The sequence below is a fragment of the Panthera leo genome, chromosome A1, assembly GCF_018350215.1.
Source record: "Panthera leo isolate Ple1 chromosome A1, P.leo_Ple1_pat1.1, whole genome shotgun sequence".
Taxonomy (NCBI): domain Eukaryota; kingdom Metazoa; phylum Chordata; class Mammalia; order Carnivora; family Felidae; genus Panthera; species Panthera leo.
Window position 1 is genome coordinate 8,327,491 of NC_056679.1, and position 27,676 is coordinate 8,355,166.

The 27,676-nt window shown below is 42.6% G+C and overlaps 1 protein-coding gene across 1 annotated transcript in view; it reads left to right on the top strand.

Moving 5' to 3' along the window:
• Nucleotides 1-27,676, top strand: part of MTUS2 (microtubule associated scaffold protein 2) — a 565,789-nt gene that overhangs the window by 112,284 nt on the left and 425,829 nt on the right.

Genomic DNA, 27,676 nt, shown 5'->3' on the forward strand with positions numbered 1-27,676 from the left:
CCGAGGGGGTGGGCGAAATGGGTACAGAGGGTCAGAAGCACCAACTTCCACTTACATAACTAAGTCATGGTGGTATAACGCACAGCATGGAGAATCAGACGATATATTACCTTTGCATGGTGACAGATGGTAACTGGACCGAAGGTGGTCATTTTGTAATGGGTATAAATGTAATGGGTATAAATCCCTAGGTTGGATACCTGAAACTAATATTGTATGTCAATTACACGTCCATAAAAAAAAAAAAAAGAAAATTGAAACTCATGATTACACAGCCCTAGTGACTGGTCTGAGCTGGCTACATCCTACAGCGTGTTCCTGCAGTCCACGCTGGCATGGTATTTACTATAAACTGCATTCACTTATGGTATGTCGATCTTACAAAATGTGTCTGCTGGACTTTTGGTAAAAGCCAGCCGCACCTCATGGACGGTGATTCCTTGGGCGCATTTAGTGCACAGCTACAGAGAGTGGAGAGGATCTTCTGTAACTGTGTTATCCTTTGAGATTCACGTTTGTATAGTTCACTGTCACCATGTTAACCTGCAGTGTCAGCTATACAGAAAAAGTTTTATTATTGACGTTTTATCGATTGGAAGACTCAGTTAAAAATACCTGGCAGGTGGAGGGTGCTTTACACGAACTAGCCTAGCTAGAATTGCCCTCAGTGCTTTCCCTTCCCCTGGCATTTGTGTGCGTGCCCCTGTATGCGCACAGGCACACGCTGAGGAGTGGGGTTGAGGGGTGCAGAGGAATAGAGCTTGTGGAAGCTGTGGTAATCCACAAATGTAACTCTTCAGTGGGTCATAAGGGGACCACGGCATGGGTCTTGAGGCGGGTGGCTTGAGCAGCGTTCGAAGCACCCCTTAAACGTGGCCAATAGCAGCACCTGTTGAGTATCACGTGTCTACGGTGTGCCTTTGGGCAGGTCATTCACATAACGAGAAGGTGTGTCCATGTTTTGGAGGTTGCTCTTAAGATTATTTTCTCAGAAATTCAGATATTATCACTTAGTTTAAATGGAATAGCATTTACAAAAATTAGTCAACTGCTTTATTTTTTTAAGTTTATTTATTTTTTATTTTTTTTAACCTTTATTTATTTTTGAGACCGAGAGAGACAGAGCATGAACAGGGGAGGAGCAGAGAGAGAGGGAGACACAGAATCTGAAACAGGCTCCAGGCTCTGAGCTGTCAGCACAGAGCCCTACGCAGGGCTCGAACTCACAGACCGCGAGATCGTGACCTGAGCCGAAGTCGGACGCTTAACCGACCGAGCCACCCAGGTGCCCCTAAGTTTATTTATTTTGAGAGAGAAGTAGAGCAGCACCTGTGAGCAGGGGATGGAGAGAGAGAGAGAGAGAGAGAGAGAGAGAGAGAGAGAGAGAGAGAGAGAAGATCCCAAACAAGCTCCGTGCTGAGCGCCCAACGCGGGGCTCGATGCCAAGAATGTGAGATCATGACCCGAGCCGAAATCAAGAGTCAAGTGCTTAACCAACTGAGCCACCCGGGCGCCCCTCCAACTGTTCTAAATTGTTGCCCTTCATTCATTTGACGTGAACGATTCCCAGGGGGAAATCGCTCTCATTCGTAGAGAGCTTCAGCGTTCTTAGAGCACCTTTCTCACCTTATCCTAGTCGATGCTTACTGCACACCTGTGAGGTGGGTATTAAAATTAAGTACGTTTTACAAGGGAGGAAACCCAGGTTGACAGGGAGTAAGAGGCATCCCCAAGCAAGAGTAGTTTCCCTTTCTTGCCCACCATATGTCTCAGATTTGTCAGCGTTGCCCCAGAGCTATTCCTCAGGGTTTTCTCTAAAATGAAAGCAGACAGAATCACTGTAATTATAATGGTGACCCATCTGTTGCCATTATTCCTGTTTATAAAGATTGGTGATGTAACTGTATTTAAAATTGCCCCTTTGCGGACCGTATTTATTTTCATTAATGATTAGCGATTATAAATGCATTGCAAACACACAACTGTAGTGAACACTCCTTGGGACCCTTTATTCATATAGATGAGCTTTCCCTTAGATTCTGTCCTGGGGCCAGCCTCTTGAATTTGGTCGTACGTAGCCTTCCCATTGCTGTCTGCTTATTAGAGATGGCCGTGGAAAAGGGGCCCCGGGCCCATTTGGATCAGCTGCACGAAAGAGAACCCATGATTTTATAGATGAGGCTGCTCCATTTTCCCGCCTTTAGAAAATTTCAGGCATTCACCACTTAATGTCACCACCTCTTACAGTTGTCCTTTCCAGAAGGGCTGCACTCACCGTGTGGCTCTCACGAGGGCTCTTCTACATGACTGAATATTCGTTTTGATGCTCTCGTGTTGTGTAATGGTGGGATTTGCTTTTGGACTTTGCAAAGCGGGTCTCAAACGAAGATAGCTCAAAGTCCATGAATATGGACATGTTTCTTTCATATCTTTGGTAAATAGTGACTGAAAGGGTTTAGATCGTGCTTACAGTTAACTAAATTTAAAATACGCGTGCACACCATAACCGTGAAGGGAGATGCGTGGCTAGGGAAAAGAGAATAAAAACACATGGTAAAATCTCTCTCAGAGGGAGATCCTTGGGGCTCCTGGGTGGCTCAGTCAGTTAAGCTTCCAACTCTTGGTTTTGCCTCACAGTTATGATCTCACAGTTCGTGGGTTTGAGCCCCGTGTCTTGCTCCTCACTCACAGTGTGGAGCCTGGTTGAGATTCTCTCTCTCTCACTCCCTCTCTCTCTGGCCCACCCCTGCTCACGCACAGGCATGCACTCCCTCTCAAAATAAATGAGCTTTAAAAAATTTTTTTAAAAAGAGGGAAATCCTTACTATTTTTCTTACTAACATTTACTGTTGGTCAAATGGTAAACAAAGCGACTCATAAATACACAGTAAGCGTCCCCCCTCGATGTGCCAGAACCACTGTGCCCCAATTAAATAGCTCTTTGGTGAAAATCTTGTTGATATTCAAGCCTGGCATTTTACCCTTAGCCTAAGTAAACTTTTTTCCGCCCCCCAAGCAGGACCTAGGAAATACTTTTGCCCTCCCAGATAATGGCTTCTCAACTGGCACCAGTTGGAATCGATAATTCTGTGATCTGATCTCTTTGTCTTTACTTTTTGCTTTCTGTGCTTTATTGACATTTCATTCCATCACTGCATTCTGAGATAATGAAAAGTCTCCCTAACGTCTGTGCTCATTTAGACCATTTACCTGATGGAGGTCGCTGGATTGCTCACCTACAAGGTCTGCGCCCAGATGGTTGGGTCGCGTTGGGATGATAGGTGAGCACTGGGTGAACTCAGAATTTTAGAAGGATTCGTGGAACAAGACAGTCTCTAAAAGAAACTGTATGAAGCAATTATCTATCTGAATTTTCACTCACAGGCAGTGGCAGGATCTTGCCGAGTTCCGTATTGTTTCCGAAGTAAGAAGAAACACCCGAGTGGGGTGTGGGCCTTGTGGATTCACATTCCCGGCAGGTTTCCAGCCGCTGCTGGTGTTGTTCTGCTGGTGTCGAAACCTTGAGAACTTGTGAACTGAACAACCCACTGAAGCGCTCAGTCCCCCCGTGTCAACTCTGCCCGGTAGGCTCAAAGTTTCCCACCTTGAGGAAGTTTTGTTAGAAGGTGGAGGTAAAGTGGCAGGCGTGGGGACGCAGTGAGAGTAGCTGGTGCTACTGTTGCTGTGATAATTGCTAACGTTTTCCCTAAATACCAATCGTGTCAGGAAAGATGTAAGTAACTACTGTGTGCCTCTGCTAGGGGCCTAATATGCTTAATAAAGGAGAAGGTGAATCGGATATCCCTGCCCTCAAGGCCCTTATAATTTAGTGAATAAATAAAGTATGCAAGTGAAGTGCAGGATGTGGTCATCAGGATAATGGAGAGACGAGACTGTAGAGGGATTATTTTTAGCTGGGGGATTGGGAGAGCTTCGTGGAGGAACTGTATTGATGCTGGACGTTAAGGAATGGCTGGGATTTCGACATGGCGCTGGGGGAGCAGGGCACTTCCGATGGGGATGGGGGGTGAGGGGAGAGATCCAATGGCCTGCTCAGACTGTGGTTTGGGTACAGAGGTTTGCCCTCAATTGGAGCCTAGGACACAGAGATAAGATTAGATAGATGGGCTGGACTCAGATTCTGGAATCTGTTGGATTCTTTCATTTGCTTTTTCAGCCCTGTGAACATTTGTAATTAAGTTTTGAAAAGCTCACAAGTATCATTACCTTTCCTCAGCAGACTCTCTATTTCCTGAGCCTTATTAGTAAGTGGGGGGGGGGGGGTTGAGATAGCCCCCTCGGCCAGGTTTCTGCAAGATTGCAGAATGTGGTTTAAGTCTTAATGTTTTGTTGAGAGGCAAGGTTGCTTTACCTTTCTGATTTGCCTTGACCCTGTGGGATGACCTAAGGACTCTGGTCAGCAGAAACTAGGGACAGTCATCTCATGGTCTAAAGCAAGGGTCAGCGCATTAGGGCCCATAGGCCAGTCTGGCTCACTACTGGTCTTTGTGTGGCCTGTTAACTGAGAATGGTTTTACATTTTTAAATGGTTGGAAAAAAGATCAAAAGAATCATATGCTATGAGAAGTGAAAATTATATACAATTCAAATTCCAGTGTCCATAAATAAAGTTTTTTAAAATAATTTTTTTAATGTTTATTTTTGAGAGAGAGAGAGACGGAGCATGAGCGGGGGAGGGACAGAGAGAGAGGGAGACACAGAATCCTAAGCAGGCTCCAGGCTCTGAGCTGTCAGCAGAGAACCCAACACGGGGCTCGAGATCATGACCCTGAGATCATGACCTGAGCCAAAGTGAGACGCTCAACCAGCTGAGCCACCCAGGCTCCCCAAAGAAGTGAAGTTTTATTGGCGTACAGCCAAGGTCATTTGTTTATATATTGTCTATGCCTGCTTTTAATTTATTTTTTATTTTAGAGATAGAGAGCAAGAGGGGACAGAGGGGAAAAGAGAATCCAAGGCAGGCTCTGTGCTCAGGGTGGAGCCTGACTCAGGGCTTGATCTCAAGATCCAGGAGATCATGACCTGAACTGAAATCAAGACTCAGCCACCTAACTGACTGAGCCACCCAGGCACCCATCTTGTTAAAACACCAGTTGCTAGGCTCCACCCCCCAGAGATTTTAATTCCAGAGGGTAGGGCTCAAGAATTTGCATTTCTAGCAATTCCTAGGTGATGCTGCTGCTGCTGGTCCTGGGACCACCTCTGAGACCTGCTGGTCTAAAGCAGAAGCCACTTAAACTTTGACATGCTTGGGAATCACTTGGCGATATTGTTAAAATGCAGGTTTTGATTCATCAAGTCTAAGAGTCTGCATTTCTTTTTTTGTTTGTTTGTCTTATATTTTTATTTTATTTTTTTTATATGAAATTTGTTGTCAAATTGGTTTCCATACAACACCCAGTGCTCATCCCAACAGGTGCCCTCCTCATCTATACACAATGGAATACTACGTGGCAATGAGAAAGAATGAAATCTGGCCTTTTGTAGCAACGTGGATGGAACTGGAGAGGGTTATGCTAAGTGAAATAAGTCACACAGAGAAAGACAGATCCCATATGTTACCATATGTTTTCACTCTTATGTGGATCCTGAGAAACTTAGAAGACCATGGGGGAGGGGAAGGGAAAAAAAAAGTTAGAGAGGGAGGGAGCCAAACCATAAAAGACTCCTAAAAACTGAGAACAATCTGAGGGTTGATGGGGGGTGGGAGGGAGGAGAGGGTAGGTGATGGGTCTGCATTTCCAATAGGCTCCAGGACTAGTCTTGTATCACGCGTCCACCTCTCATGCCCTGGGCAGGTGTGGCTCACTTGGTCCTGTTTTGGCTGGGATGTTGGTGGAGCCAAAGGACCAGACTTCTTTCAAGAGGGAGCAGCATTTATGTGAGCAGGTTGTGAGCAACTATTTGGGGAAATAGAATTAACTGGAGGCTACAGGATGGTAAGTGGAGAGACATGCTGGGGCTGTTTTTTCTGTTCATGGAGAATTTTAATTGCCTTTGATGCCACGTATATACATCTCTGAATAAGCAATAATTAAAATACTTCACTAAATATGTTTCTTTATTGTGCTCGAGTTCACTCTCATTACCGTGGCTTACATACAGCTTAACATTACTTTATATGAGCATCCTGATGTGAGCCCTGAATTGGTTAATTAAAATTTCGCTGGAATTTAATGTTTCGGGTATTAAGCGGTGTGGCTACAGAGGGACTGCCTGCTTCTTGAAAGGAGGGGGTGCTTTGAAGGCCTGGCACTCTGCCCCTAGGTGCCAAATACGTGCAACCAGGGAGGGAGTTAAAGATCGGGGCTGGACTCTTGTTTCAGAACGCACAGGCCAGTGTTGATTTTATGGACAGGTAGTGTTGAGAAAAAAAAAAATTGTGGATGTAATTTTACAATTTCATTTTGATGAAGTACCAAAAAATTGCACATCCAACATGTTTGTGAGTGATGTATTCATTGAAAAGGGGAGTCTCCAAGGCATCCACCAAAGTTACGTGGGATCTTTTGGGTTTTGCCAAAAAAAAAAAAAAAAAAAAAAAAAAAGAAAGAAAAATGTTTGTAACTGTTAATGGAAACAAATGAGTGAGATGTTACTGTGGCCCCACAGCAGCCGTCTAGTAAAAAGCATGTTTTGAAGTACACTCTTAGTGTGTAAAGAATCTAGCCCATAGCACCCGTTATCATCACCTCTCCCGTCCTGCCTGTGCTAGTTAATGGACATTTCAAGCGTTATATTTAAGGAACACGTGAGAAGTCCATTTTTTGTTTGATTGTGCTTTGCATATCCTTCATCAGAAAGGAGAATAGTAAATAATTGTATGCCACTCTTCCTTCAAGAAAGGTTTGGAGGGGATGTTTAGAACTCTAACCCATTAAATCTTTTTTAAAAAAATGGGATGGAGTTGGCTACAAGGTTAAAGTTTTACACAGGCTTTAAAGACACCTTCCTAATACTAATTTGTTGAGGACAGCGGGAGAGAGAAACACGTTATTGTTCTCGGCAGTTGTATGTTTCAGTGAGTTGGTTGAAATTATTGTTTATGCCTTAAGGGAACTTTTCTTTAGAAATACGAACCGAATTTACAGGCCATCGTTTTCTTGTTTCAAGATAACGGTTCATTTTCACAGACTATGGATGCAAGGAAAATTATTGAGCATGATGTTAGTTAACTTGTTTTCATTAGCAAGAGAATTTTACTGTACTCTGACCTCTAAACTCCTTCAGAGTGGGAACTTTGTGCCCAGATACTCACTAAAAGACTGTCTACTGACTCTTGTGACTTTACACATACCTCCACACAAATAATGTTACCTCCTGGTGGATAGGAATGTTTTCAGATGGTTCTAAATAACTTAAATAATTTTAAATAATCTCTCTATTTTAAGAAGGCAAGGCTCAGGTCAAAAGGTAGAAGTTACAGGGAGGCAATTTTTGGTTCTAGAGAGGAGGGAACTTTATAACTCGTCGGGGCTGTTCAAAAATAAAAGGGGCTGTCTTGTTAGATAGTGACATTCCCTTCAATTAGAAGTGCTCAAGCAGATGGCAGGCACCTACCTGCCAGAGATTCTGTGGGTGGGATTCACTATTAGGTAGGAAATTAGTCTTGTTGGCTTCTCAGACTTTTTTCCTCATTTCAATATTGTTTATTCCTATAAATCTCATAAAATCGCTGCTTCCAATCTGTTTAAATGTCAGAGTAGGCTTTATAACTCCGTTGGCAACATATTTTGGAGCACTGTGGTGGACATGTAACACGTAACTTTCATCATGATAATGTCAGCCGTTGCTCGTTTCACAGGTGTTGGGGGAAGGAAAGGAACCAGCTTTTTCTGGGCCCGCGTACAGCTCTCTGTATTGTGACAGATGTCCACTCTCCACTGCCCTCGTTGGAGCTTTTGTATCATAAGCTCAGTGCCGAGTCCAAGTACAGATTGGGGCTCCTCTCCAACCACCCTGTTGTGCTATCAACTCTTAAATCTTAGGAGTTGCTCAACATGCCTGAGCTTCATTTTCTTTTTCACCTTGCAGTGTGTGTGTGTGTGTGTGTGTGTGTGTGTGTGTGTGTGTTTTATAGGATATAGAAGAACACAGATCTAAGTAGTAGGATATATATGTTCAAAACTGTTTTCAATTATGAGAGCAACTTGTATGTGTATATATCCATATGATCATATACACATTGGGTGTTCTTTGGGATTTTTTTTTCTGTTTGTCCTTACTCTCCCTCCACCACTGTAGGTAACCCATGTTAATTACCTGGTACGTATCATCCTGGGCTTTCCACTATGCCCAGATAACCATATATGAACATACAAACATGCGAATATATGAGGATTTGGGACTAGTAGTTTCCTTTATTAACTTAGTATAATATTTGACACACTAAATTTTCTTATTTAACAGAACCTCATAGAAGTACCTCCAATTCAACTAGGATGGCTCTATTTTTTCTTTTATAGCTGTATAATATTCCATGGTATAGACCCCAAATTACTTATTTAATAAACACTGATTTTGTTTCCTTCTCTTGTGACAAACATCATTTATATATCTATTCTTTTGCACTGTTTTTATTTTTAGGAAAATGTTATAGTAGTTGGACTCTCATCAAAGTATATTTTTAGCAATAGATGCTGCTAGATTGCTTCTAGGATTTCTGTAACAATTTACACTGCCACCAGCAACTTAAAAGAGTGTCCTTTTCTTGACATTTCTGTTAGCAATAGGTGTTAATCTTCCCTGTAATTTTTGCTAGTCTGGTTTGAAAGAGTCTGAGTAGTTTTCCATATATTTGGTCTTTTGGATCTTAGCTTCTCTGCAAATTGCCTATTCACATCTTTTTGCACATTTTTCTATTGGATTATTTTCCTTTTTGTATCAGTTTCTAAGAGGGTTTCAAATAAAATTGATGTTAGAATTTAAAATGTTTATCGCAAATATTTTTTTCCAAATTTATTGTGTGTATCTAGACCTTGCTTATGATAGCTTTTGCTGTGCATGAGTTTTCAATTTTCATGTAGTAAAATATATCTTTTGTTTTATGTTTCTTTATTTTCTTGAATAAGAAGATCTCTGTGCATCTTTAGGTTATACACACTGTATCCTAGATTTTATTTTAAGAGTTTATTGCTTTATTTTTGGCATCTAGCCTTTACTTTATCTGTAATTTATTTTTATATGTGGTGCGAGAAATTTATTTTGTTCCAAACAGATAGTTGAGGGGCGCCCGGGTGGCTCCGTGTGTTAAGCATCTGGCTCTTGATTTCAGTTCAGGTCATGATCTCAGGATTTGTGAGATCAAGCCCCGCGCTGGGCCCTGCGCTGACAGCACAGAGCCTGTTTGGGATTCTCTCTCTCCCCCTCTCTCTCTCTGCCCCTCCCCTGATCTCAGTCTCTTTCTCAAAATACATAAACATAATTTAGAAAACCCCAAGTAGTTGAAAGTACCAGTGCCGATTGTTAAAGTCCAAAAAGTATACTGAAGGGAAAGTTGAGACTTCTCTTACCAGACATTAAAACGTACTATAAAGGCTATGAATAGCTTTCCTAATAAAATCAGTGATAGGCAAATACACCACTAGGACAGAATGGAGACTCCAGAAATATTCCAGTATACGTAAAATTTTAATATATGACAAATTTAAATTCTGTTGGGAAGGTGTTTAAGTTGTATCATTTTCTTAAAATATCAGAGAAAAAAGGTAGAGTTTTCAGAGTGTGTTCATCTTTACTAATTATACAGATAAATTTTTATGTCATTTGCCAGTAAGTTCCATAGAAAAACATAGAGCCTTTTAGTCAAGAAATTCTCAGCGGCTTAAATGTACTCCAGTGAACACGTTAGTGAAAATCAGCTTGTTTTCAGGCTTCACACCGTGAGCGCTGACAAGTCTGAGTTAAGATCCCAGTGCGTCACTTTTCAATATCAAAGCATTGCGGATGATACAGACTGCTCAAGTTTTCCGTGCTAAAAACAAAACAAAATCGTTGGCTTCCATTAGTTTCTCCACCCGGGATTCTGTATTCCTGGAGCCTTTGGTAGCATATCCTAAGTGAACACAACTAGACTGACTTAGGAGAGAGGATTTATTCATTTTGTTATTGTTGTATTCATAGTGACCCCTATGGGGGGGGTGTGGTCGGTTCTGAGAGTTTTGGGGTTGTAGGGTATCATGGTGGCCATTTCCTTGAAGACTGAAGATCTCATTTGAGTGGTGCCATGAAGCATAGGTATCGGTCTGAACATGTAGATAGATATTTGGGGCTTGGGGGAAATCACCCTTCCAGGGACATGAATGATGGAAGCAGATGTGTATGTGGGATCCTTTGGTGGATCAGTTCCGTGAGGCTGGGGAGGGAGTGATCGGGTTGGAAGAAGTGATCAGAGTTGGGGACTCCCGCATGAGACTGAGTTGGTTTCTGAAAGTTCACCTCGAGGGTGTTTGAAGTGGCATAATCCAGGAGTCTCTTCACAACCCTGACTTCATTTGTCATGTGCTCTCTTGACTGGCCCTAAAACAGCCATCATTCACTGAACAATGACAGGTGCCAGAATTCATTAGGCACTTTCTATACAAAAGCCCTGGAAAGTCCGTCAGTAGGTCCCGGTTTTACATGTGAGAAAATGGAGGTTGGAAAGACTGAACTTCCCAATGTCGTGTGTATTCGCAGAGGTATGATCCAGACTCCGGTCTGCTTGGGTCCAAAGACTATGCTCTCTATGCCCTGTCACACTATCTGCTTCATGTGAGTCACATCCACATGCCAGCCACCTACCTGGCATCGAACCGTTTTTCTGAAGTTTCCCATAATGTAGCTTACTTCATGGATAATGCCTCCCAGGAACAATTAAATTGAATTAAAAGTATAAATACAAACTTAAGGCAGATTTATAAGTATCTAGAGCAGGCTTTTGTGTGGCATGGCATTTGAGGAAAGCCTTTATCTTGTTAGCATTACGCTGCACCGGCCAGAGCCAGCCAGATGGGAATGTGGTGGCCCACTTAGGCTATCTTTAATTGCTCGCTATAAATAGCTTAATGGCACTGCCATAAAAAGACTGATGTAACTGAGGAGCTCAGAGTGACCCATATATGTGATGTTTTCTAGGTGTCTGGGAAAACTGATGCGCCTGTAGGAGATGGTTTTCTCCGCTGAAATGAAGGCCTGATTTCAAGGCCGTTTCATTTCTTACCCGCACCTCTCCTCAGATTCCATTCTCTCCCTCATTCCTTTTTGCCCTCCTCTGTGGTGAGATCGTAGCTGGCACACTGTGTCTCTCACATCTCAGCCACAGACTCAGTACGCTTGACCTGGGACTGGAAGAGAAGTGCCTGCCAGAGCCCAGTCTGATGCCCATAAGAGGACTCCCGCAGGCTTTTATGGCATGTTCCCTGCGATGTCTGGCAGTCATGGGAACCTGGATGTCTTGCTTTGTTCTAGACATCGATGATTTCTTTTTTAATTCAAGTGTAATTAACATACGGTGTTATGTCCGTTTCAGGGGTACAATGTAATGATTCAACAATTCTATACATTTCCCAGTGCTCATCAAGAGAAGTGTGCTCTTACTCTTAAAAACTGAGAACAGACTGAGGGTTGATGGGAGGTGGGAGGGAGGGGAGGGTGGGTGATGGGTATTGAGGAGGGCACCTTTGGGGATGAGCACTGGGTGCTGTATGGAAACCAACTTGACAATAAATTTCATATTAAAAAAAAAAAGATAAGTGTGCTCTTAATCCCCTTTATTTCACCCATCCCTCCACCTGCCTCCTCTCTGATAATCACCAGTTGTCTGTATTTAGGAGTCTGGTTTTTTGTCTTTTTTTCCCTTGTTTTGTTTCTTAAATTCCACATATGAGTGAAATCATATGGTATTTGTCTTTCTCTGACTGACTTATTTCACTTAGCATCATACCCTCTAGCTCTCTCCATGTTGTTGCAAATCACAAGATCTCATTCATTTCTATGGCTGAGCAATAGTCAGCTGCATAGCACACCTTCTGTACTCATTCATCTACCAATGGACAGCTGGGTTGCTTCCATATCTTGGCTGTTGTAAATAAAGCTGCAATAAGCTTGGGGTGCCTTTATCTCTTCAAATTGGAGTTTTCATTTTCTTCGAGGAAATCCTTAATACAATTCTGGATCATATGATGGTTCTATTTTTACTTTTTTGAGGAACCTCCGTACTCTTTTCCACAGTGGCTGTACCAGTTTACATTCCTACCAGCAATGTACGAGAGTTCCTTTTTCTCCACATCCTTGCCACCACTTGTTATTTCTCGTGTTTTTGATTTTAACCATTCAGATAAACGTAAAGTGGTATCTCATTGTGGTTTTAGTTTGCACTTCCCTGATGATAGTGATGTTGACCATGTTTTCGTGTGTCTCTTGGCCATCTGCGTGTCTTCTTTGGAAAAATGCCTATTTAGGTCCTCTGCCCATTTTTTAATTGGATTATTTTTGTTGCGTGTGTTGAGTTGTAGAAGTTCTTTATATATTTTGGATACTAACCCTTTACCGGATATATGATTTGCAAATATCTCTTCCCATTCAGTAGGTGGCCTTAGGATTTTGTTGATGGTTTTCTTCAGTGTACAAAAGCTTTTTATTTTGGTTTTCTTCAGTGTACAAAAGCTTTCTATTTTGAGGTAGTCCTAATAGTTTAATTTTGCTTTTGTTTCCCTTTCCAGAGCACGCATATCTAGAAAGATGTTTCTGCAGTGATGTCAAAGAAATTACTGGTTTCAGGAATTTTCTGGTTTTATGTCTCCTATTTAGGTCTCTAATCTGTTTTGAGTTTATTTTTGTGTATGGTGTAAGAAAGTGGTCCAGTTTCACTCTTTGGCATATAGCTGTTCAGTTTTCCCAGCACTATTTGTTGAAGAGACTGCTTTTTTCTCCCACTGTATGCTCTTGCCTGCTTTGTCAGAGATTAATTGACCATAAAACCGTGGCTTTACTTCTGGACTCTCTATTCTGTTCTATTCATCTGTGTGTCTATTTTGTGCTAGAACCACACTGTCTTGTTTACTATAGCTTTGTAGTATATCTTGAAATCTGGGATTGTGATACCTCCAGCTTTGTTCTTCTTTTTCAATATTGCTGTGGCTATTTGGGGTCTTTTGTGGTTCCATACAATTTTTAGGATTTTTTTGTTCTAGTTTTGTGAAAAGTGTTATTGGTATTTTGATGGGGATTGCATTAAATCTGTAGATTGCTTTGGGTAGTATGGACATTTAAAAAATACTGGTTCTTTTAATCCACGAGCATGGAATATCTTTCCATTTGTTTGTGTCATCGTCAGTTTCTTCCATCAGTGTTTTATAGTTTTGGGGGCATTGGTCTTTCTCCTCCTTGGTTAAGTTTATTCCTAGGTATTTTATTCTTTTTGGTGCAATTGTATATGAGATTTCTTAATTTCTTTTTCTGCTACTTCATATATTATTATCATTCTATGCATTATTAGTGCATAGAAGTGCAGCAGATTTCTGTACGTTGATTTTGTATCTCTGACTTTACTGAGTTTATATATCAACTCTAGTAGTTTTTTTGGTGGAGTCTTTAGGGTATTCTGTATACAGTAAAGCCTTGGTTTGCAAGCATAATTCATTCCAGAAACATGCTTGTAATCCAAAGCACGTGTATATCAAAGCAAATTTCAAGAACCATTGGATCAGTTGTGATCATGTGATGTTTGGCATCACGTACTACTCACGTTGTAAGACCTCGCTCATTTATCAAGGTAAAACTTATTAGCAATATTTGCTTGTCTTGTGGAACGCTCGCAGAACAAGTTACTCACAATCCAAGGTTTTACCATGCATAGTATCGTGTCATCTGCAAATAGTGAAGTTTTACTTCTTACCACACTGGATGCCTTTTATTTCTTTTTCTTGTCTGGTTGCTGCAACTAGGACTTCGGTACTGTGTTGGATAAAAGTGGTGAGAATGGATGTCCTTGTTATGTTTCTGATCATTTTTTTCACGATGGAGTGTGGTATCAGCTGTGGGTTTTTCACATATGGCCTTTATTATGTTGAAGTATATTCCCTCCAAATTTACTTTGTTGAGAGTGTTTATCATGAATGGATGTTGTACCTTGTCAAATACTTTTTCTGCATCTCTTGAGGTGATTGTCTTGATTCAATCACTAGATCATCCCTGATATAGTTCTTACTAGCCTTCGCCAACCCATACCCCCAGCCCCCAAGCAGTAATTCCCCTTGACTTTCCTCTCCCTGCACAGGTTGTAAGTCCTAACACACGAGCTCAGAATGGTTGCAGCAACCCACTGCTCCTTCTGGTTTTCTCCGTGCCCCACCCCTGCTATATGTTGGTTTTCCACCTTTGTGTGGAGCATCCCACCAAGACTTGGTAGGTTTTCTCATCAGAGGCTCTCTTTTCAAAGAAAATGGAATCTAGTAGAATTGGAGATTGGAAAGGCCAGATGATTACACTGAAAGGAGAGGGACTGATGGGTAGAAAACATGTGGAATAAAGACCCAAACTCTAGGAAGAGTGTACATGATTAGAAAACAACACTACTAAGAAACTGGACCCCGTAAGTTAGAAGATTAAAGGGAGAGAGAGGGAATGAGGGAGGGAGTGTAGGAGGCAGTCATGGGAAACTGGGTAGATGAGCTGGTGGGAAGAAGGCCACCTTAGAGAAGATGTGATGATTTCCATGATCTGGGGCTTTGCATCTGCTTTTTTGTGCATGCCAAAAGGTAGCACCACATGGGCACAAAGAACTCTGGGTTTGGAGACACTGGGTTGATTCTAACTCGATCAAAAATCAGTTCAGCACTTGGGTCCACAGATGCTGGTAACTGGGGCATAGCATCTGGTATCTTTCCCTTTATAGAGATAGTCTTTTCCTTATGCATAAAAATCATTATCAGTAGTGGTATTTGCCATTCATTGACCATCCATGTTTCTTTTGCAAGTGGTTCATCAAAACTCAGTAAAACTAGGTTATTTTCTTTATTTCGGGTAACTTTCCAAGGCTACGCAGGTGAATGTAGACCTCTGACTTTAACCTTCACACTCTTTCTTCGGGACCAAGTGGTCTCTCTCAGGAGCATAGGTGGGCATGGGGCCTGAAGTCTGATGTCGAGAACTGATTCTATGTGTCATGGAATTCATGAACACAGGGGTCTGTCTATATTTTGTGATATGCACGTGGGAGAAGCCATGAGACTATTCACCTTGGTGAAAATGCACCTTCCTGAAAAAAACATGCTTCTGGGACATGTTTTTGAGCATAGCACATTTCCAGATACTAACAGGCCCTCTGACCCGTTGGGCTGGAATTGTCAGCTTTGGTTATGCTCTAACAGTAATAACGGAAGAGAAAAAATGTCAGCGTGCTTATTAGATATCCACATATAACTTGTTCCTCCTGCTTAGTGAAGATAGTTTAGAATCCTCAGTTTCCAGCTTGTCCATGCTTTCAGGCTGCCCGCCCAGAGTGGTGGGTTTTAGAGGCACCCGGAGAACCTTTCCTCAGCATGCTGTAGTTGGCAAGGGTCTCCTGTTTTCCCTAGGCTCACTGCTTGCTTGGTCTGATCTCGGTGAAGGTGACCTGGGTCTCTACATGGAGCAGCACCGTGTGATATTTGAAATATTGTCCAACTTCAGCTAACTGGGATATAATGTGGTGGCGGTGCGTAAGCCAAAAGGACATCAGAGTGGCCCGAATAGATGTTGGGAAGTTTGTGTATGAGGTGGAGAGCCTGTTATTCTTAGTCTGTTTACTACTGTTTAAAAATATCTCTCCAAGATTTGACGGTCTGGTTTCTCAGCCCGCGCACTGTTAGAAGTAGCAGATTAAAAGGTGTGGGGATTCTCTGGAGGCAGTTACACTGACAAAAGCAAGAAATAGAAAAAGGAACAGGCAGTCACAGGAACTTCCAAAATTGGGTCAACAGGTCCTATTTCATGTGACGGGAGAGTGCTTATTGAATAGTAAGCTCGAAGTGAGTCTCGGGGAATAAATACATAGCCATGGATGTTTGTGTTGTTGAGCTTTGTGAGGAAGGTTAAATTCATTTTAGTGCCTGTGTTGCAGAGGGATAAGGGAATGCATATTTCTAGGCTTAAGATATTATTTTTAAAAATTTGTTTTAAATTGGGGTTTGAAAAGACAGGCTGGGAAGTTTTGAAAAGACTTCTGCCCCTGGGAAGATGACACAGGCATACTTCTCCATATTCTTCCCAAGCACAACTTAAAACTCTGTGCTTTATGTAAAAAACAGACAGGAGAAGGGTCTCAAAGATGGAGGGAAGGCAGCACGTCAGCTACAGATATTGAGGAATGAGGCAGGGGGGAGTTTCCTGGGTTGTCTTCATTTGTTCCTTCCTATACCCCAGACTTGGAGCAGTAGAAGCCAACAACCCAGAACGATCAGTGGGCCCTGATTAAAAAGCCCCGGACAAAAGCTGGCTTTCTGTAGCCAAAGGGCCGGGAGGGGAGCAGATCAGCAAGACGGAAAACCATTAGGCAGTGGTCACTCTGCTGTAGCCAGGCATCACAGACGACCTTGTGGCCCCGCCCCCATCCCCGCCAGCAGAGACCCGGTGGGGAGCCTCGACCTTCCCTGGGGAGGCTGTACTGATGTGTCCCAACGCCTCTGCCGGGGTGGTGTCAGAGAAGATTCAGTAGGGAGCCTGGACTTCACCTGACAGTAACAAGGCCCCGCTTTGCTTCCCGACTGTGGTGGTGTCAGTGAAGGCCTGGGGGAGAGTCAGGGCTTTCACCACCTCCCAGCGGTAACGGGGCCACGCGCCCCTTCCACGGTTCACGGGAAACCTGACTCCTAGCCCAGCCTATCAGTGAAATAATGAGGAAGTGTCCCCCCCCCCTTCTGCCAGAGCAATGTTAGAAGGTTTAAATGAGAGGTTCTCATGACACAATACCCCAAATGTCCAGGTTTCAGTGACAAGGTGTTGTCACGTCAAGAACTAGGAAGATCTCAAACTGAGAGGAAAAAGAATCAGAGATGCCACTATTGAGATGACAGAGATGTTAGAATTATCGGAGAAGGACTTTAAAGCAGCTATCATAAAAATGCCTCATCAGCACATGGAAGGGTGTTCAATACTATTAGGGAAAGGTAAATCAGAACTGCAGTGAGATACCCCTTCGCACCCACTAAGATGCTGTAATCTAAGAGACAGACAGGAAAGACTGTTGGCAAGAATGCAAAGAAATTAGAACCCTCATGCCTTGCTGCTAGGAATGGAAAATGCAGTAAAAAAATCTTCTTTAATGTTTATTTATTTTTGAGAGACAGAGAGACACAACACAAGTGGGGGAGGGGCAGAGAGAGAGGGAGACACAGAATCCAAAGCAGGCTCCAGGCTCTGAGCCATCAGCACAGAGCCCGACTCGGGGCTCACACTCACGAACCGCGAGATCATGACCTGAGCCAAAGTCAGATACTTAGCTGACTGAGCCACCCAGGTGCCCTGTAAATTTTTAATGTTTGTTTGTTTTTTTTTTTTTTTTGAGAGAGAGAGCACAAGCAGGGGAGGAGCAGAGAGAAGGAGACACAGAATCTGAAGCAGGCTCCAGGCTCCGAGCTGTCAGCACAGAGCCTGATGCAGGGCTCAAACCACAAACCGTGAGATCATGACCCGAGCCGAAGTCGGACGCCTAACCGACTGAGCCACCCAGGCGCCCCAAAATGTAACCACTTTGGAAAGCAGTTTAGCAGTTCTTTAAAAAGTGAAAAAGAATTACCATACGACTCAGTAACTCCACCCAAAGCTATGCACCCGAGAGAATTGAGAACATAGAGTCCACACATAAAATTGTACGTGGATGTTCATAGCAGCTCTTATATTCATAGTAGTTAAAAATTGGAAACAGTATGAATGGATAAACAGTGTCTTATGTCCGTATAATGGAAGATTATTCAGCCATAAAAAGGAATAAAGGACTGACGCATGCTACAACATGGATGAACTTTGAAAACATTAAGCTCTAAGGGAAAGAAACCAGTCACAAAAAGCCCCATATTGTTTGACTCCATTTATATGGAATGCATAGAACAAGCAAATCTATAAGGGCAGAAAGATTAACAGTGTCTGGAGAGAAGAGAGAAAGGGGAATGAGGAATGGTTGCTAATCAGCAGGAGGTTTCATTTTGGAGTGCTACAAATGTTTTGGAGTCAGGTAACAGTTGATGGCTGCAGAACTTTGAACGTAGTAGAACTACCGATTTTCTAGTTTCAAAGGGTGAATTTTATGGTATGTGAATTATATCTCAACAAACACATGCAGTGTTTCAAAGAACAATTACACACAAAAATGGGGGAAAAAAAACCCCAAAGAAACAGAAGATATGGAGAAGAACCAAATGGAGAGTTTAGAACTGAAAATATAACTGAAGTAAAAAACTCAGTGGATGGGCTCAACAGAAGAATGGAGGTGACAGAGGAAAAAAAAAAAATAAGTGAATTTGGAAGCTGGAATAATAGGAACATAGGGGCACCAGGGTGGCTCAGTCGGTTAAGCGTCCGACTTCAGCTCAGGTCATGATCTCAAGGTCCGTGAGTTCGAGCCCCATGTCGGGCTCTGTGCTGACAGCTCAGAGCCTGGAGCCTGCTTTGGATTCGGTGTCTCCCTTTCTCTCTGTCTATCCCCTGTTCATGCTCTGTCTCTCTGCCTCTCAAAAATGAATAAATGTTAAAAAAAAAAATAGTAGGAATTCTCTAATCTAAACAACAGAGAGAAAATAGATAAATGAGCAGAACCTCAGAGACCTGTGGGATTCTTAACAAAAGATCTGACATTGAGGTCAGAGTCCCAAAAGGAAAAGAAAAAAGAGTGGGCTGAAGAAGCACTTAACGAAATCATGGCTGAAAACTTCCTAAATTTGTCACAAGACATAATGTACAGATTCAAGAAGCTGAGCGAACCCTAAATAAGAGCAACCCAAAGGAACCCAGCTTCCAACCCCACATTGTTTACTGTACGTGTCGTGTCCTACGGTGCATCTGTGGAATTTCTTCATCTTGCATTAGTGAAACTTTTTCTCTTTGCTTTTCAGTTGTTGAACTTCCTGATTTAAATGTTAAGCTCAGAGATTCTTTCCTCAGCCGTGTCCAGTCTACTAATGAGCCCATCAAAGGCACTCTTCATTTCTGTTACAGTGTTTTTGATCTCTAGCATTTCTTATTTTTTTCCCTTCGGGTTTCCATCCCTCTGCTTACATCGTCCATCTGTTCTTGCCGGCTGCAGCTTTATCCGTTAGAGCCCTTAGCATATTAATCATAGCCGTTTCGAATGCCTGGTGTGATCATTCCAGCATCCCAGCCATGTCTGGTTCTGATGCTTGGTCTGTCTCTTCAAGTTGTGTTTCCTGCCTTTCGGTGTGCCTTGTGATTGTCTTCTTGATAGCCAGACGTGATGTCCCCGGTGAAAAGAGCTGCGGGAAATCGGCCTCTGGTGTTGGGGTGGTGAGGTGTGGGGGAGGGGAAGCGTTCCGTCATCCTGGCATCAGGCCTCAGTCCTTTAGTGAGCCTGTGCCTCTCCACTGTGAGCCTCACAAGAATTTGTTACTTTATTTTTACCCTCTTAGGTGGGACAGATTGGCTAGAGAAGGCTGGACTTGGGTACTTCCCTTTCCCCAGGTTAATTCAACTCCCTTAATGCCCCAGTCCCTTGGGCTCTGGTTAGCTTAGCTTCCCGAGGACAAGCCTTGCCAAGAACAGAGTGCTCAGGCTTAATTCAGAATCCTTCTTTTTCGCCTCCCCCACCGGAAACCTGAGGGGATTTTTTTTTTCCCTCCGGTATTTTCTGTGGGAACCTGATCGATTGAGCTCCTAGAGGTAAAAATCTCACAGTATTGTGGGGCACCCCCCAAGCTGGAGCCTCCTGTCGTCTTTAACTCTGGGAGTCGCACACTGAGCCTCCAGCGGCCGTCAACTACAGTTCAGGGTTTCCTACCCAAGCACTGGCTCCTGAGGTGGTTTCTGCTCTTGAGACCCTGCTCAGGGAGGGGGTGTTTGCCTGGCTGCCTCTCCAGTCTCGGGGCTGACGTTTTCCCTGGGTCCAGGAAGAGCTGTGGCTGTTTCAGTCTGTTCAGCTTTTACTCGTTGTTAGGACAGAGTGGGGACTTCCAAGCTCCTTACAGGTGGAACCGGAAATTGAGGTCCCTAACTGAAACTGGATACCCGTTGACTAGGAACTCCCCTTTTCTCCTCACCCCCTACCCCTGGCTACCACAGTTCTCCTTTCTGCCTCTATGCGTTTGTCTGTTTTTGCTAGCTGAAATACATGGAATCACGCAGTATTCGTCTTTCTGTGACTCGCTCATCTCACTTAGTAATACGTCCTTAAGGGTCGTCTGTGTTGTCGCATGAAGCAGGGTTTCCTTTCTCTTAAGCCTGAATAACATCCCATTGTGTGTATAGATCATATTTTCTGTATCCACTCATCCATTGGTGGATTTTTAGGTCGCTTCTACATCTTCGCTATTGTGAATAGTGCTGTAATTAACACAGGAATGCAGATATCTCTGTGAATCCTGCTTCCAGTTCTCCTGGATGAATACCAAGATAGTGGGCTTGTTGGATCACACGGGAGTTCTATTTTTAATCTTTTGAGGAGACTCCATGCTGTTTTCCATCGAGGTCGCACTATTGAACAATCTTACCAATAGTGTACCAGGGTTCTAGTTTCGCCACATCCTTGACAATACTTCTCTTCTTTTTGTTTTTGATCATACCCATCTTAACAGGTGTGGGGCGACATCTCACTGTGGTTTTGATTTGCATTTCCCTGATGATTAGTGATGTTTGAGCATCTTTTCATGTATCCGTTGGCCTTTTGTTTGGCTTCTTTGGGGAAATGTCCTCGAACCTGCCAGTCTTGTCTTGGTCACCGTTGAGGCCACCATACCTAAGCAGTTTTTGGCATCTAGGAGGTACTCAAATAGTTTTATAAATGAATTATAAAGAACAGTGACTACAAGTATGTCTACAGAGTTACAATTGATGTTGAAGATGAACAATTCTGTTGCCACCTTCTGTGCATTGCTTTAGGGGACCTCAAGTGAGTGGGGTTTGTATCCTCGTCTGTCTGAGCTTTAGTAATGTACAGGAAGGGGGGCGCCTGGGTGGCTCAGTCGGTTAAGCGTCCGACTTCGGACGCTTCGGTCATGATCTCGCGGTCCGTGAGTTCGAGCCCCGCGCCGGGCTCTGTGCTGACAGCTCGGAGCCTGGAGCCTGCTTCAGATTCTGTGTCTCCTTCTCTCTCTGACCCTCCCCCGTTCATGCTCTGTCTCTCTCTGTCTCAAATAAATGTTAAAAAATAATTAAGGAATGTACAGGAAGGTTTTCTGTGTTTTTAACACCTGTTTTGGGGTTGGGAGAACCCAAATGCCCAAAGTCCCATACCTCATAGTAATGGCTGGCCTTTCGTGATTGTACACTTGTGAACAGAATCACTATACCCCTGAGCTCAAATCCACTTCGTGTTGGCAGGGTCTCATGCTCTGCATGTATATCCGAGAGTCCCATATGTTCTCTCAGTTTCGATGTGGCTCCCATTTTAGAAACATGTGGTCTGTGTGTGATTGCTCCCTTTAGCTGATGAGCGGCACAGTAATTGCAGTCACCCTGTGGCATATGTGTGTCACTTTCCATTTTGGTAACAAAGTAGGAAGAGTCTCTTGTTATAACCACATCATCGTAATGAAGTTCAGGTGGGTGATTGTGATTTATCGTCTGTACTCTTCTAGCCCTTCCTGTCAATGTTCCACTTCCTTCTAGTTTACAAAGTTCGTTTAGTAAACCTCATCCTATTTAGAGCCTCCAGAGGGAGGTAAGCAGAAGTGGCAGCAGGTGCCCCATTCAGTGCACGGGGAAACTACGATGTGGCTGTGAAATCATCTGTTCGGGTTCTGTCATTCGTGATCAGTCATCAGAGTCTCCATGTTCGGACTTTAAAGTGAGTTTTTGCTCCCTTTAGGTGTGCACTGATTCCCATCTCTGGTATGAAATGGCTCATAACATTGGTTATGAAAAAGGACACTTTGAAGCCTCTTTGCATCAAATGTCCACAGTTCAGAACTGCATGCCTCTATAATTCTGGAGTTTTATAGAAAAATAGAATCCATAGGATGTGTGTGTAAATGTATATATATGTATACGTGTGTATGTGTCTGGGTATATATATATATGGCGGGGGCGGAGCACAGAGGGAAGGAGAAAGGGAGAGAAATTTATTTAAGGAATTAACTCACGGAACTATGGAAGTGAACAAGTCTGAAATCCATAGGCAGGCCAGCGGGCTGGAGATGCAAGGAAGAGATAATGTTGGAGCTTGAATCTGATGGCAGACTGGGCAGAATTCTGTCTTAGGAAACCTCAGTTTTTTCCCTTAAGACCGTCATCCGATTGGGTGGGGCCCACGCATTATAGAGGATAATCTGTTTACTCAACTGTCTCCTGATTTCAGTATTAATCTCATCTAAAAATGTCTTTGTAGCAACGTTTAGACTAGTATTTGACCAAATCTGGGTGCCATGACCCAGCCTAGGTGACACATAAAATTAACCATTACATTGGCTTACCAGACAGTGCTCAAATATGGTATCTTGACAAAGAGAATTCTAGTATGTTTGGTAAAAACAAAATGTTTATACTTGTCCTGGCATTGTTAACCAGACAGTAATGGTGAAATAAAGTAATAGCTAAAAGCAAGAGCCTTTAATCCTATAGTTGTATTTATGACACCCTACAAATGGTACTTAGTCAATTAAAGTGATGACCTCACCCTTTTTGTATCAGCACCAAAATAGCAAAAAGCTACCAATTCGTAGAAAATTCTGTAGTTGCTTAGAAGAGTGGATTCTAATGGTCAAAACTGCTTATTTTAGAAGCTTGCTTGGAGGAGATGTTCAGTTTCCTTGCACATCTTTGATTTGAAAATTACTAGATTAAAAAAAACAACAACTTTAGTTTGCCCTTGGTGTTGTAATTAATTCTTGACTCAAGAATTGATTACCCTCTTTTGAACATTTCTCAAGTTCAGAAGTTGGTCAGTGCTTGGCATCACAAACGTGGACACATAACCCTAGGGGAATAATATCCATTCTGAAATATTTAGGAAGTTTACAAATTGCACAGCGTTGCTTGATGCGGGGGGATGACCTTCTTCAGAGGAAACCTATACAAGCTGAATTTTTTGAGAACAGTAGCAAAATTCCCTTTGATGAGGTGTGGTAAATGTGCGTAAGTCCTGAACACTCATTACTGTGGGCTGGCAGGGCAATAGCATTGCATGTGCTAGAAAACATTAACTGCATCATGAAATTCCATATGAGAGATACCAGACACTGTGTTTACCATGCGTGGCCTACGTAGTTCAAGTAAATTGCTACTGCATTAATCCTATCAAGGGCAGGAATCAGTAGTGTCCTTGGTCATTAAGTTGATTGTTATACAAATGAATTTAACTTCTTTTGCCTTGGACGGAGCCTGATTGCTCTATTAATATCATATCTTCAGCAGGTGCCGTTTATAACGGGGCAGGGGAGGCATTTGCTGAAACTGTCTATTCGTTGCCAGGAACTTTCCAGGAGGGTTAAAGGAACAAAGTGTAATTATGGTTTATCGAATAAACCATATTCTACCCCACTTTTACCCTCCTAGGACTCTTACGAAACTCTTGATTTTACCCAGTAGAAGAAAGGGTGGAGGGATTAAAGCACCACTGTTCGTGTCATCCATGTTACCATCACCCTCGTTGTCGTGAAAAAGTCTCTTTTGTGTTCTGGGTGACGCTCTAGCTCGTCCTCACCAGAAGCACTGCCATGGCTGGTTGGCTCCATTGGAAATCGGTGAAAATGGAGGTGGGATCTTGAAATAGAGCCCTGAAGCCATTTCATTTCCCTTTGCCCAAGCTACCCACATTTACCCCTGACACCTGAGGACCTGGTCTGTGCAAGACTTTCATCATCACTGGAAAAAGTAGCTCAGCACACGTTCCAGGACTCAGGAGTCTGTGTATACGGAGAGAGCAATTTGTTTCAAAGGAAGCACAGTTGATCCTTGAACCACATGGGTTGGAACTGCTCAGGTCTGCTTAGATGAGGAATTTTTCCAATAAATGCAGCACAGTACTGTGAGCGCATTTTCTCTTCTTATGATTTTCTTAGTAATATTTTCTTTTCTCCAGCTTACTTTATTGTAAGAATACAGTTTATAATACATGTAACATACAAAATATATGTTAATCGACTTTTTATTGGTAAGGCTTCCAGTCAACAGTAGGCAATTAGTAGTAGTTAAGTTTTTGGGAAATCAGAAACCATGCTTGGATTTTTGACTGTGCGGGTGGCAGGGTGGTCGGTACCCCTTACCCTGTGTTGTTCAAAGGTCAACTGTATATGGTCATGATTCCTGTATGTTATAAACATCATATAAAAACATGTATGAACATGATAATGTTGAAGACCTGGGAAGAACTAAACTTTACTGTGTTATTTATTTTAATAACACTTATTGCTTTATTTTTTTGGTTATCTAAATAATGGCTTATTGTGTACACAACCGGAATATTCAGTAAATAAAAATTAACCGTGATGCCTCCTTGCAAGACTATCCCTGCTAACGTTAAGGTGTGAGACCTTCAAGTCTCTTCAGGTGTCTTCTTCTCGCATAGTTATATATAAAGTAGTGATTCTTAATATTTTAAGCTACCATTTTGTATCTTGAATATCTTTCTCTATAAAAAATGGTATTCAAAAATCAGTTATTAATGTTTATATATTTTTCATTATCTGGATGAACCAAAGCATATTTTATACCATGAAACTGGGGCAAAGCATGAATGGAAAATTCGTACTATGTACTTAAGCATTTAAAAAATTCAGGTAACAACCTGTTAAATAAAATATATTTTATTCCCTTACTTTGAGAAATATGTTGTTGCAATGGCAACATAAAAATATGTAATGGTATAATTTTTTATATGAATGAATGTCAAAAAAATAGCAAATTTGACTGAATTTATTATTTTGTACTGTTACTATTTCATGCAGAATAACGGGCCAGTGATATAATTAAATCTTGATTCAGTAAAGAGCATAAAGTTCCTGGGATTTCATCTTACCAGTTCAAAATTCAGACTTTAAATATTCATTAAATAGGGCGCCTGGGTGGCTCCGTCGGTGAAGCGTCCGACTTCGGCTCAGGTCACGATCTCGCGGTCTGTGAGTTCAGCCCCGCGTCGGGCTCTGTGCTGACAGAGCAGAGCCTGCTTGGGACTCTCTCTCCCTCTGTGTCTGCCTTTCCCCACTTGTGCTATCTCTCTCTCAAAATAAATAAATAAACTTAAAAAAAGATCACAAGCAGCAAAGAGCAAAAAGAGACCGGTAGGACTATATCAAACTAGAAACTTCTGCACAGTAAAAGAAACAAAATGAAAAAGCAACCTACAGAATGGGAGACAGTATTTGCAAACCACGTATCTGAGAAGGGGTTAATATCCAAAATACGTAAGGGACTCCTGTTACTCAATAGCAAAATAATAGCAATGGCAGTCGTGGTATAGTAATTCAGTTAAAAATGGGCAATCTGGGGGCACCTGGGTGGCTCATTCAGTTGCGTCTGACTCTTGATTTCGGCTCAGGTCAAGATCTCCCAGTTTGTGGGACTGGGCCCCGTATCGGGCTCTGTGCTGACAGCCTGGAGCCTGCTTGGGATTCTCTGCCTCCCTCTCTCTCTGCCCCTCCCCTGCTGACACGTGCGTGCACGCACACTTTCTCTCCGTCAAAATAAATAAACTTAAAAAAAAAAAATCCAAACTTACAGAAACAGAGTTCAGTGGTGGTTGCCAGGGGCTGGGGTTGGGCTGGGGAAAATGGGGAGATGTTGGTCAAAGGGTACAAACTTTCATTTCTAGGATGAGCAAGTTTTGGGGATCTAATGTCTAGCAGGGTGATTGGAGTTAACAACACCGTATTGTATACTTTAAAGTTGCTGAGAGAGTAGATCTTAACTGTTCTTCACACACACACACACATACACACACACACACACAGTTCCACAGCACACAGATATATCAAATCATCATGTTGTACACCTTAAACCTACACAATGTTATATTCCAATTATATTTCAGTAAATTCGGGTGGGAGAAAAAAAGCATTGGAGAGCGCCAAACAGAGCGAAAAAAGGCAAAATACGGATTACGGTTCACGATACCAGATTTCTAAATAAAATTATTCTTCAGCAAAGCAGCAGAATAGTCATGACAGAGACTATGTGGCCGGCAAAGCCTACAGTATTGACTCTCAGTAAACATATTTACTGTATATACTAGAAAACATTACTATAATATACATACTTTGCAGGAGAAAATTGCCTGCCTCTGCTTCAGAACAATGAAGTAGAATGTGAAGAGAAGCAAGACAATGGAGGCTCGACCCTGCTGGGAAATCTGTTATTCATGGCATGATTATATTTGTGTTATCTGAGAGAAGGGATTTGAAAACTCCGTCTTTTCTCTATCTATCCCAGCGTCCCTGCCCGGGGAACGTCCCTGCCCTGTGACGCAGTACCCACCCCGCCCCCCCATGCTGGTAGTGTGTCCCCCACACCTGCACTGTATCCTGAGGCTTTAATTTGAGGCAAGAGCTGTGTGACAACCCGTTTCTCTGGGGCCCCACTGGCGTTACTGACCACAGGCGATGCTTACGGGTCCCAGTGTGCCCGTGCTGAGGGCAGGGCCCAGAGTGAGCGTGCCCATGTGGCTCTGTGATTTGCAAGGGTAGCTCATGCAAACGGGTGTAAGAGCAGTACCCCGCAGTTAAATCGCTGGTGTTTTAATCCAGACTTTGCTCGCAGATCCGTATCGTACGTTCCTTACCACTCCCCCCGCCCCCACTATCAGAGAGTAGAGATTAGCGTTGGATTTGGAATTTAAAAAATGCTTTGGGAGAGCTCGATTTCAGTCATTTGAACATTTTAAAGAAATTTGGATTTAGAGTGTTTTGTTGTTGTTGTTGTTTTAAATCATAAAAATATTATAGTGATTCAGTATGGGTGAATTGAGGTCAGGCACAGGGTCCAGGGCCACTGAAAACACCAAAATGAGCTGTTTCTTGAGGAAAACAAGCCTCTGATTTTGGCATGGCCCTCCGTGCGTAGTCTTTGATGAGCCAGGGACTTAGAAACATGGGCATTGGAGGGCGCTTGTTGGGATGGGCACTGGGCGTCCTATGTAAGATATGGATGAATCACTGGGTTCTACTCCTGAAGCCGTGACAGCACTGCATGTTAACTAACGTGAATTTAAATAATACAAAAAAGGAATGTGCAAAGGAATCCTTAGGGTTTTGTTCTAAAAAATAAACGGAGTGCACCATTCTCTCAAGCTGAAACAGAAATTTTAATGAATTCCAATTAACAGTTGAGAGAAATGTTAAACCCGTTAGGATGTTCTCACCATAGGAGCTATAGAAAAATGGAATGAGCCACAAGGTACAAATATAGTAATAACAATCTCAAATGTATATTTGCATTATATAATGGGGTACAGACATTACACTTACTGCTACTACCATTAATCACAACACCGCCTTATGCTTTTTTAAATGCTTTTTAAATTTATTTTTGAGAGAGACAG